This window comes from Carassius auratus, chromosome 8, assembly GCF_003368295.1.
Source record: "Carassius auratus strain Wakin chromosome 8, ASM336829v1, whole genome shotgun sequence".
Classification (NCBI taxonomy): Eukaryota; Metazoa; Chordata; class Actinopteri; order Cypriniformes; family Cyprinidae; genus Carassius; species Carassius auratus.
In genome coordinates, this window is record NC_039250.1 from 24,863,142 (window position 1) to 24,875,949 (window position 12,808).

Genomic DNA, 12,808 nt, shown 5'->3' on the forward strand with positions numbered 1-12,808 from the left:
CATTTTGAAGGTTGAAACAGCTGCGAATACATTTATTTGGGAAGTCGGCCACCATCAACCCACAGTCAAAGGAGTGAAGAAGCTGTGCGAACTTGGCCAGAAACCTGCAAAACTTTATTATTTTATGACTGTTTATTTCTTTAATGTTTTGATATTTTCCTCTCTCCGGTTACTGAATAAAGTGATATAACACTTCCAATTGCAAATATTCAACAGTTTGCACATATATTTTGGTCCCTCTTTTCATTCAGATTTTGTCATATAAAAACAAAATCTGTTTCGTATCATAATTGCCATTCAAATGACTAAAAATTTCATATTTCACAGATTACATCACACTACAATAAAGAAATATGTATACTTTGACAAAACAATTATTTTAAAAAGGGTCTTGTCCAAAATGCAGTATAGTACATGTTACTATGGTGAGATCTGTTTGACTGTCAAATGTCATTTTTCTTTTAAAATATCAAATTAATGACAGTTACAGGACTGAGCTCTCAAGAGGGTATTTAGTCACCTATTGTTTGTCACTGCAGTTAATAGCATGCATTATGAACTCATTTACGTACTAGTTACCTATATGGAACATTAGGCCATGACAATCTGCTTCCATATGAGAGGTAATCTAGAATTATATAGAAAAATACAACGATAGAAGATAACATATCTTTATTAAAACAAATCAGCTTTGGATGTATGAAATACAACTACAAAAAAAAAAAAAAAAAATGAATTGACAGGACATAACAGGTAAATACTTTTAAAAAACTGATTGTTTCTTGTATGACATTTTTCTCTGGATCCTGTTCTCTATGAGCGTGATAGCGCCGTTGCTTCTCAGCTGCAGTTAATGGCATGTTACTAACAACTGTAAAAGTGTATAACAAAGTAAGTGATGTTAATTCTATGCAAATAAGAGAAAATACAAAATAAGGTGCATAAGCATACAAATAAAAAAAATGATGCAGAAACATACAATGGTAACTATGTGCTTGATGCTCATATGCTGCTGACTCGTCGCTGGTTTTAGCTCAATAACACACAAAATAACCTTTATAAGTGTCTATGTCCCTGAGTTGTTGTCCTAATCCTTAAATTGCCTTTGAATGTTTTCCCCTACAAATAACAAATACACCATCTATGACCTAGGTATGCAGCTGGGCCGGAATCTATGCCCCCTATTGCTCTGGTATAGTAACAGGACTGATGATTTGATGGTAATATGCTAATTTCTAGCTAACAGGTCAATGTCAGAAAGGCACATGGTATGTATTATGAAAGGTTATTACTTCCAGATTTTGGTAATATCAGGATTAATAAATAAATGTTTATATGTACACTTCAAAAAATGTTAACAGGACTGATGTTGTATGCCGACCCCTCTCTAACAACCCTGATAAAACATGAAAAATATAATATTTAAGAAGAGAGAAACTTACCCTTGCTTACACTGAGGAAACCACTTGCTCTAAATTATGAAATGTCCATGAAATGATGTCACTTTTGGTTTGTACCATTATTTTATAGGCGGGTTTTGGTGTTAGTAACAGGACTGATATAAAATTGGGGGACAATAATAAAATTAATTATATTTCTAAGAATAAATATATATATATATAGTTAAAGAACTGTTTTTTTTTTCAAGAAATTATTTGTTAGGGACGCAAAAGGCACCGATTTCACGGAATCAGCCCCTGTGTTAACCAACAAGTAATATAATGCTCCATCGTGTAATTGCGCGTGTAGACAGCAGGTGGCACTGTAGACAAACAAGTCATGCGCACATTCTTCTTGGCCGAGTTACTGCAGAAATGGAAAGGTTGAACGAGTTCAAACAGCTGGAGGAGAAATTATGTGCAGAGGGAAGAGAATAGCCAGCCATGCGTGCTTAAAGCCAACCAGGAGAAAAGAGAAAGAAATATGACTGGAAAATGTATGTGTTTTGTGTGCATGCGTTTTCACCTGCTGTTTTTAAAGACGCCACCATCCTCACAGCTCTCTACACGGTCTCACAGTGTCAACATGCAAATACATATCGATATATCTTGGACAGAACAGAATGTTCGTTGACGGACAGCTCTTAAAGCGATAGTTAAATTAAATATGAAAATACTGTATTTGCTCAGCTATTTTGTTTCGAACCTGAATGGCTTGCTTTATTTTGTGTCTGTTTCATAAAAGGAGACTGTTTTATAATTTGGAACACGTTATTGTGTGTGTGTGTGTGTGTGTGTGTGTGTCTGAGTACAGGGTTATGAGGCACAAATGTGTATAATGACATAGGTATTACAGTGTGAAGATGGTTTATGAGGACACTTCCTTTCTTGTAAACCAGATGGCCTAAAATCATATTAAATTGTGCACTGCAGTCTGACCGCGAGCACCACCACAAACATCGAAAAAACAGGTTTGAATGCACTCCAACACATAAATTGGGGCAAATGGAATGCCAGCAGGGCATATATTTCAGTCTGTGTTTTGTGTGTTTTTGACACTAGAAACATCTAGTAGAGATTGCATATTCAGAGGCGCAGAAGTGGATGTCCAAGAAGCGGTTCCAGGATGTTGTTACCGGCTGCTCTCCTATTCCTGCGCTGGGCCATGCGAGTGTATGGATCCTGTCCTGTTGACCAGGTACTAGCTTATCTACTGCTCGCACAGGCTAATACAGGTGAAACATACATAGAAACACAATGCTATACCAGTTTTAAATCTCTCTTAAGCTGAGAACACACTACACAATTGTCATGCTTATTATGAATGGAATTTGGTATTGAAAACTGATCGTGCCCAGTCGGACCATGTCTGTTCCAGTTGGGCTCAGTTGCTGTGTGCAGATGTCAGAAAAAGTTGCATAGTGTGTGCTGTCTAAAGATTATAATCTTAGAATTCAAGAACCAATTGTTGCCAGTCGTCTTCACAAAGATTTTTTTAACACATTTAATATTTGGGACTGCCACCAGTGATTGTATGCAGTTATGCAATGAAGATGTGTTCACTGTCAAAATCATTTACGATTCATTTTGTAATTTTGTAATATCTTTTTTTCTTCATTACAAGAAAACTCTCGATTGTTTTTGTTGTGATTTATTTATTTATTGTCTTTCTTTTAATTCATCAGTTAACTGCAAATTTTTTAACTGCAAAACATTTTTTTTTTCTGCAAAGTATAAACTAGCCAATAAATTGGCAGTGATTTCTCTCATTTTAAAGATTATAAAGAAATGTTTTATTTTGATCTGCAGTCTTAATAAAAGGCCTATATATAGACTAAAGGCTAATTCCATTTTTCGGAACCTTAAACCTCTTAAAATTTGTTATCAAGAATTTTAAATCAACTTAACAAATCGGTTAGGCTAACAAATTTTCTTCATAACGAATATATGAACATAATGAACAGTATTGTTCTATTCTTCAATACTAAGTTTTCATAAAGAAATCATAAATCAGTAATATGATTATATAAAATTATTATATATTTTTTACTGTCTTTTTGGCGTTGCGTATCATGCTGCGTAAACAGAAAACTATATCTGCATTTGTGATGGGAGAAACAATAAACAACGAGTCTGCCCTACACTGCTCAAAACTCGCGTTTGAATCATCATTGGCAAATTATTTGAATATAAAAAACGTACTTACAGATAGTGAGTCAGAAGCGGCAGACTGTCTTTGCAAAGTTAGAACTGCCCCACTTTATAGAAACAGCCTTTGTGCCACAGACGCATCGTAGGCTACTGTTTCAGGAAACAGTCCTCATCCTCCATAAAATGTGTGGCACACACAAATATTTGTGCAGATTTCTAGTTATGTCTTCTTTTGGACCACCAAAGAAAGTAGTTTCACTTTCACAATGAAACATACAGTGTCTCCACAAAATGGTAGCTGTGATAACTCTGAGAATAAAAGTTACACCTTCTTTCTTTGCATGAACATTTGGGCAGCGTTATGCAAATCATCCCACTTAGTGATGTAGACGTGGGGGCTTGTTTGAATGAGCCATTTAAGGGGCGTGTGGTTGACTCTTAACTTTTATAAAAAATATTTCTTTGGATTCAAGATTTTAGTCTTTGCAACCTTACAGATCTTCATTATGCACCATACATACAGCTTAACATGCAAGAGAAAGGAAAATGTGAAATCTCATCATATGACCCCTTTAAGATCCATTAGATTTAAAGCCACAGGTAGACTTCACAGTTTGGTTCACTTTCTCAACCTCTCTGGAGGCTGGCAGCCAATAACTTCCACTTCAGGAGAGAATGGAAACAAATGTTTGCTAAAATCGGAGGCTGGCAGAGAGCCCTGTTAACTTCCTGTGGGATGGTCTATTGGTGGGCTCAAGGGCGGTGCTTGGACATGAACTGTAGAGAGAGACAATTGTTATGTAATTCAGGATGTGGCAGACTGGTCATGCAGATGTGTACTGTCTGAGTAAAAAACTCTTACATTGAAAGCTCTTTGTCATGAGCTGCAACTCTGTTTCTGTGAAGAGAAACTGTGCATTAAAATGCATCTGGTATTAATAAACAACCTCACTGTATAACACGTATAGTGCATCTACTTAACAGCTGTTATAAAATATGCCTGCCCTGCATTTTTTATGTAAAACAGGTAATGTGCAAACATAATAAGATTCAGACAACAACCTAATTAAGCAAAATGATTAAAGTATACAGTAAATAAAAATAGTCAGTAAAAACCTTTATAAGAATCAATACTATAATTCAGCAAGAATGTACTAAATTGTTCAAAAGTGAGATTAAAGACATTTATGTTACAAAATATTTCCTTTTCAAACAAATGCTGTTCTGTGAACTTTATGTGTGTATATATATATATATATATATATATATATATATATATATATATATATATATATATATATATATATATATATATATATATAACAGCAGCTTTGCTGATCATTTGACTTCTTTTAAAACCATTTTAAAAAAATTATTACAAAACTGCAGAACATTCATAAATTAAAGTTTTTAATTCAAATAAATGTTGTTTTCCTTTTAATTATATTATAATGAATTAAATTATAAAAACGTATTATTATTTAATTATTACATTTTATAAAAACCCTTAAATCTTTTATGGTAATTAAAAGTATGCAGGGTGGTTTTTCGTCTGTGCATATTAAGAATAAAAGTTTTTAAAGACTGAAATATAGCTTTGTCTTCATGGATTTACACTTGCACTCATCTTCTCACAACTAGAGAGACTGCAGACAAGATGACATTTCCAGTAAGTGAATATAGTGAGCAGCTGATGCTCACTAGATTTTTTGGTGGATTCAGTGGATTTCTTGGGAGTGAACATGGAATGGTTTTGATGATGACAATGGCCCTAGGAATGGCCAACTCCCTGGGCACTGCACTGTTGAATAAGGGAGCGGATTGAGACACACCCCTGATAATTAAGCTTCTATGTGGATAGATGCGATGCGTTGTATGCTGAGAATTCACAGTGGCTGCTTTCATCTTCTGTTGACAGAGAAGCAATCCAGACAGGAATCTTTAAAACACTGGAAGAAAGAACTTCTAATAGCTAGGCTCACTTAAATTCAAGAGGCATCAAGAAACTCTTGTTCATTACTTTTGTTGATGTGTGTTTAGGTTTAGGTTCTCTCTCCCAGGCACATGAGTATCTGTCTAAGGCCCAGTGGACAGTAGTGAAAAGACCAGGCTGCAGTCACACTGTCCTTCATCAGCTACACAGAACCCTGGTCCGCCTGCATGCTGCCATGGGAAAATACACATCTGCTCTCCCTCTCTTTGCCAATGACGTGAGTCCTAAAACATGTGGAACACTGTTATTGGATTGCATGTACATAATTATCTGCTATGACTCATTGCTGATGTGTGTCTGTTGTGTAATATATATTAGTATATTGTTAAGAATATTGCAAGGCCCTTTGAAATATGTAATTCTGATTGGTCAATTGGGGCGTACTGGCATTTATAAATGTACCAAATTTTTATTAAATGATTTATTAATCTGTGTATTAACTGTACATAACTGACTATATGTATTTTTTTTTCTATGTGTAGGTGTACTATACCAGTGAGATGTTTGGTTTGGGCAGCACAGAGATGACTGGAGGTTATTTCCTTATGGCTGATGTGTTTCTGAAGCAGAACAAGCCTGACATTGCCCATTCGCTCTGTAGGCAAACCCACCATCAGCACACATTGAGACATCTGTCTCTGTGAAATATCTTTCATTGTATTGTGTGCGGGTGTACAGGTGGCAAATTCATGGCACGCTCACTTGTGTAAGCTGATGGATGGGATCAGTTGGAGCTGCACTCAACCAGAGTGTTTTGGTGAGTGGCATAAAGACAGTTAACCTCCACAAATCTGCAATTTAATTTTCTGAACACCCCACAGCATTAATGACATATTTAACTTCCTGAAAAACATATTTTCCCACCTCAGGTATCAAATCCCTATTATTATTGGTCATTATTTTAAGATATGGGCACTATTAATCTTCAACCCTGTTATGGACCCTATGGAGCTTTCTGAATATGATCATAAAATGTATTTGTTATGAAATCCACATTTTCCTGTTAATCAGATGTCCTCACACTACCTCAGTATTTCCAAATATAAAATTACACAAAATCTCACAGTTTTGATACTAAAGCCTGAAATTGAATTTTGTGTGACATCAACCTCATAATGTTTGATCAAAGAAGTGGGTAAACTTCAGAAGTTGAACTAAAATCAGTTTTCTTATAATTGCATTGAACATTTCAGAGTTCAACAAGCATTAAATCATTTTTTCATAAACTTTTGGTGTGACGGGGTTGAGACTAGGATAACAGGGTTGAAGATGGTCATGGGGTTGAAGAGACAAATAGAACTTAACATGTCAATAGTTGTTTTTTACTCCAATTCACTGTAAGATTTTCTATAAACGCTGTATTTCATTATGTGACCAAGAAAGACAACAGATATAAATTTGCAACTGAACGGCGTTTTATTAACCCGACTGCAGTTAAACAACAATAACATAGCATACATTAGAAGATAATAAACTGACTCAATAGGTCATGATAAATAAAACATATAACTTGTGTGGCATTCAATATATGGCCCACACCTCTTTCAAGAGCTCTACATAAAATAAAGAACACAGGCTCTGGTTTTAAACCAACATACAACAAGCCTGTATAGTGCATCCAGAAGGTATTCACAGCGCTCCACTTTTTCATAACAACAATTTGTTATGTTTCAACCTTGTTCCAAAATGGATTTAATAATTTTCCACAAAATTCTTAAAACAATACCCCATAATGTCAATGTGAAAGAAGTTTGTTTGAAATCTTTGCTAATTTATAAAAAAAAAAAAAAAAATCACAATGTACATAAGTATTCACAGCCTTTGCCATGATACTCCGAATTGACCTCAGGTGCATCCTGTTTCAACTGATCATCCTTGAGATGTTTCTACAACTTGTTTCGAGTCGACCTGTGGTCAATTGAGTTGATTGGACTTGATTTGGAAAGGCAAACACCTGTCTATAGAAGGTCCCACAGGTAACAGTGCATGTCAGAGCACAAACCAAGCCATGAAGTCCAAGGCATTGTCTGTATACCTCAGAGACAGGATTGTATCAGGGTACAAATCTGAGAGATGGAGAGCTCTGAAAACTGATGCACTGACACTACCTTTCCAACTTGGTTCACCTTGTCATTATGTGGCATTGTTTGTTGAATTTACTGAACACTGAGATATGAAAATCTAGGAAGAACACAAACACACAGCTTTGACATGGACATTACTACATTCAACATATGCATGTGGGATAAGATACTTGATCAAATATAATAATTATAATAAATAACGGCCCCTGCCCTAAATGTAGTGAATAACAGGAGAGCACATGGTATGCATGATATTAAGAAATTATCTATATTGTTAAAATAAAAAAAGGATAATTTTCACAAGTAATCATTTTCTATCTTTATTTGATGTAATTAAGATGTAATGAGTCATTAAGCTTGACAATCACAATATCACAATATAATTTATGTTATAGTTATAAAAGAAGTTAACTTGCCTATGTCTGCTGACTCTGCTCACAATGTTGTTCAGAAGAGTTGTATGGTGTCACTTCCTATTAATGATGTTACGTAAGGATCAGTTCATTATTTTTATGGGGCGAGAATGATTGTGTAATGGGGTTGAGGGGTTACTGAGGTAGCACTGCCAGATGCAGTTAGAAATTTACTAAAAACAAGCCCATCGCAAGACATCTGAAAGGGGGGGGGCACCTGGGGTGGACATAAAAATTTCGGTTGGGGGTGGGTGTTCTGGTGCCACCCCTGGCCTCCACGTAGACATGCAACTGTTTATTGTCCAAAGATACATTAAATGAATCACTTACAGTAGAATGTAGAATATTACAAAAGATTTTTGTCAAATGGATGCTGTTGTTAAGCATTTTCTATTTATTAAAGAACCCTGGAAACCCTGGCTTCCACCAAAATCATCTGTTTTAAACATTGATAATAATAAGAAATGAGTCTTGAGCACCAAATCATATTAGAATCATATTACAATGATTTGCAGAAAGCTTTGCTGTCACAGTAAAAGATTAGATTTAGAATCTCTTCAAATAGAAAACAGTTATTTACAATTTTATGAATTGCAGTTGTTGTTTATTTAAAGGGGGACTTGGGAACGTTTTACTCTTCTCTCCAAAACTGTCCATAGTGTTTTGATAATATTCATTCAGAGAATTGAACTGGCCAGGGCAGATGTTAAAATTCACCCTGGTGCTCCAAATATTCAGGTTTTAAGATCATGACAATATTGTTCTTGTTTTTGTTTTTTGCATTTTAGCATTGGTGTGTTTTAGCTTTTTCATGAATGCCGGCTTTGTGAAGTTCTCTGTGGTGCGTTTTGGTGGAAATACTGTCTTCAGTTGTGCATACTGAGGTTTGCTGTCACTTTGCAGAAGTAATTCTATGTTGTTTCGACACAGACCTTCTCAATGTTGACCGTCCCTATCATGCATTTTCTGTTTCTGCCCACTGTTCTTCTTCTCTAATGAAGTCTTGCTGTCCTTTGTGTATGCATTCATAATGAAAAAGACTGTTGTTCCTAAAACAATTGGGCCATTAAGTTTACAGACGCTCCTGTTAAACAGGCTCCCATGATTCTCACTCACTTCACAGATGGCTTTTAATATAGATATATTAAAAATAATTCAAATTAATAAATTCATGTCTATAACACTTTGAACTTGCAAATAAAAACTATATTTTAATATGTTATCTATATACATTTAAATTGTTTATGGTAGCATGAAATGTCACATCTGTATGGTGTGGATTTCATTTATCAATCTATTATAGCAGCCTGTACAGTCATGATTGTATGTATTGTGTATTGTTTGTAGTTCGTATGAGGTTAGCTTTATAATTAGAGCCACGAGGTTGTGTCCTAGAGCAAAACCTAGTTCATTCCACTGATAACTGAGATCAAACATGACACAGCCGAGAGTACGTGCTGCGCTTCTGCCCTAGTTCTCTCTCTAAGCCTATTAACCACAGCGGTGTTTTGGCTAAGTCTTACAGTGACGTGGCTGGCTTTGCTCAGTGAGGCTGGCTTGCTGGTCAGTACGCTTGATCCTTCCTGCTCTCTGGCCTCATGCTGACTGACCCGAGGTCAGTAGACTGGCGCCGGTTCCGCCCTCTGGCCAGCCACATCATATTATAACTTCTGACCAGATGACTCTATAGCAGGAAACAGCTCAGCCGGCCTTGCTCTGCATGTCCTAGTGGATGTGACTGCACAGAGCAACAACAACAAGCATGACCTGGTATCAATCAGGGACACAGACTAGCCAGTTTTATTCTCTTTTCTCTGTAGGGCAGACAGTCATTTCATGCAGTGCTCAGTGAAGCCCAACACCAAACTATTTTCATTGTTCAGTCAAGCAACTCAGTCACTATTTAGAATAGTTTAATTTGCTGACAATTGGTAATGTATTCTCAGCATTATTATTCTTACTTAGTTAATAAATGAATTAATTTAATGTTAAATCTGCGTAATGTTAATTTTTAATAACAATGTTTATTTATAAAAAAACACTATTGTTTGTTTGGAATGCATGAACTTTAATTTTAGAAAATAACAAATAAACTGATATAACCAAACACTTATAAATTATTGAAATGTTATTACAATTTTAAATATTATTTATTTTATGAACATGGCAAAGCTGAATTTACAAGTCACATAATATGCTGATTTGCTGCTCAAGAAACAGTTCTTATTAGTTCAAAACTTGTTTTCTTGGAAACCTAATGCTTCTCCTAATAAACCAAGCTGGCATGGTTATCAGCCAACTCAGATGATCATAAGGAATAAGAATATATTTCAAAACACTAGATAGTGGATCACGTTGCTGAATATCTCCTAGAGATTATTCAACAGAATTCATCATTCAGCCTCAGATAGATCTGGTTTCTCAGAATCCAACTGCTGCACTCACCTGTGACTATTATAGCTGACTTGATCTTCCTCTTTTGTTTGTAGATGAGGCCCGGTGTGTGGAGGCTGATCGGTTGTTGAGATGTATGTTAGAGTTTGAGGAACAGTGTTTGTAGATGAGGCCCGGTGCGTGGAGGCTGATCGGTTGTTGAGATGTATGTTAGAGTTTGAGGAACAGTGTTCGTAGATGAGGCCCGGTGCGTGGAGGCTGATCGGTTGTTGAGATGTATGTTAGAGTTTGAGGAACAGTGTTTGTAGATGAGGCCCGGTGCGTGGAGGCTGATCGGTTGTTGAGATGTATGTTAGAGTTTGAGGAACAGTGTTTGTAGATGAGGCCCGGTGCGCGGAGGCTGATCGGTTGTTGAGATGTATGTTAGAGTTTGAGGAACAGTGTTTGTAGATGAGGCCCGGTGCGTGGAGGCTGATCGGTTGTTGAGATGTATGTTAGAGTTTGAGGAACAGTGTTTGTAGATGAGGCCCGGTGTGTGGAGGTTGGTGAATCGGTTGTTGAGATGTATGTTAGAGTTTGAGGAACAGTGTTTGTAGATGAGGCCCGGTGCGCGGAGGCTGATCGGTTGTTGAGATGTATGTTAGAGTTTGAGGAACAGTGTTTGTAGATGAGGCCCGGTGTGTGGAGGTTGGTGAATCGGTTGTTGAGATGTATGTTAGAGTTTGAGGAACAGTGTTTGTAGATGAGGCCCGGTGCGTGGAGGCTGATCGGTTGTAGAGATGTATGTTAGAGTTTGAGGAACAGTGTTTGTAGATGAGGCCCGGTGCGTGGAGGCTGATCGGTTGTTGAGATGTATGTTAGAGTTTGAGGAACAGTGTTTGTAGATGAGGCCCGGTGCGTGGAGGCTGATCGGTTGTTGAGATGTATGTTAGAGTTTGAGGAACAGTGTTTGTAGATGAGGCCCGGTGCGTGGAGGCTGATCGGTTGTTGAGATGTATGTTAGAGTTTGAGGAACAGTGTTTGTAGATGAGGCCCGGTGCGCGGAGGCTGATCGGTTGTTGAGATGTATGTTAGAGTTTGAGGAACAGTGTTTGTAGATGAGGCCCGGTGCGTGGAGGCTGATCGGTTGTTGAGATGTATGTTAGAGTTTGAGGAACAGTGTTTGTAGATGAGGCCCGGTGTGTGGAGGTTGGTGAATCGGTTGTTGAGATGTATGTTAGAGTTTGAGGAACAGTGTTTGTAGATGAGGCCCGGTGCGCGGAGGCTGATCGGTTGTTGAGATGTATGTTAGAGTTTGAGGAACAGTGTTTGTAGATGAGGCCCGGTGTGTGGAGGTTGGTGAATCGGTTGTTGAGATGTATGTTAGAGTTTGAGGAACAGTGTTTGTAGATGAGGCCCGGTGCGTGGAGGCTGATCGGTTGTTGAGATGTATGTTAGAGTTTGAGGAACAGTGTTTGTAGATGAGGCCCGGTGCGTGGAGGCTGATCGGTTGTTGAGATGTATGTTAGAGTTTGAGGAACAGTGTTTGTAGATGAGGCCCGGTGCGTGGAGGCTGATCGGTTGTTGAGATGTATGTTAGAGTTTGAGGAACAGTGTTTGTAGATGAGGCCCGGTGCGTGGAGGCTGATCGGTTGTTGAGATGTATGTTAGAGTTTGAGGAACAGTGTTCGTAGATGAGGCCCGGTGTGTGGAGGCTGATCGGTTGTAGAGATGTATGTTAGAGTTTGAGGAACAGTGTTTGTAGATGAGGCCCGGTGCGTGGAGGCTGATCGGTTGTTGAGATGTATGTTAGAGTTTGAGGAACAGTGTTTGTAGATGAGGCCCGGTGCGTGGAGGCTGATCGGTTGTTGAGATGTATGTTAGAGTTTGAGGAACAGTGTTCGTAGATGAGGCCCGGTGTGTGGAGGCTGATCGGTTGTTGAGATGTATGTTAGAGTTTGAGGAACAGTGTTCGTAGATGAGGCCCGGTGCGTGGAGGCTGATCGGTTGTTGAGATGTATGTTAGAGTTTGAGGAACAGTGTTCGTAGATGAGGCCCGGTGTGTGGAGGCTGATCGGTTGTTGAGATGTATGTTAGAGTTTGAGGAACAGTGTTCGTAGATGAGGCCCGGTGCGTGGAGGCTGATCGGTTGTTGAGATGTATGTTAGAGTTTGAGGAACAGTGTTCGTAGATGAGGCCCGGTGCGTGGAGGCTGATCGGTTGTTGAGATGTATGTTAGAGTTTGAGGAACAGTGTTTGTAGATGAGGCCCGGTGCGTGGAGGCTGATCGGTTGTTGAGATGTATGTTAGAGTTTGAGGAACAGTGTTTGTAGATGAGGCCCGGTGCGTGGAGGC

The 12,808-nt window shown here is 37.9% G+C and overlaps 1 long non-coding RNA gene across 1 annotated transcript; it reads left to right on the forward strand.

Moving 5' to 3' along the window:
• Nucleotides 1–1,712: 1,712 nt before the first annotated feature.
• On the forward strand, nucleotides 1,713–7,376 carry LOC113107770 (uncharacterized). The gene is made up of 5 exons (XR_003292711.1): nucleotides 1,713–1,936; nucleotides 2,339–2,410; nucleotides 2,502–2,637; nucleotides 5,631–5,800; nucleotides 6,066–7,376. It is a non-coding gene; the product is annotated as an uncharacterized LOC113107770 (long non-coding RNA).
• Nucleotides 7,377–12,808: the final 5,432 nt, after the last annotated feature.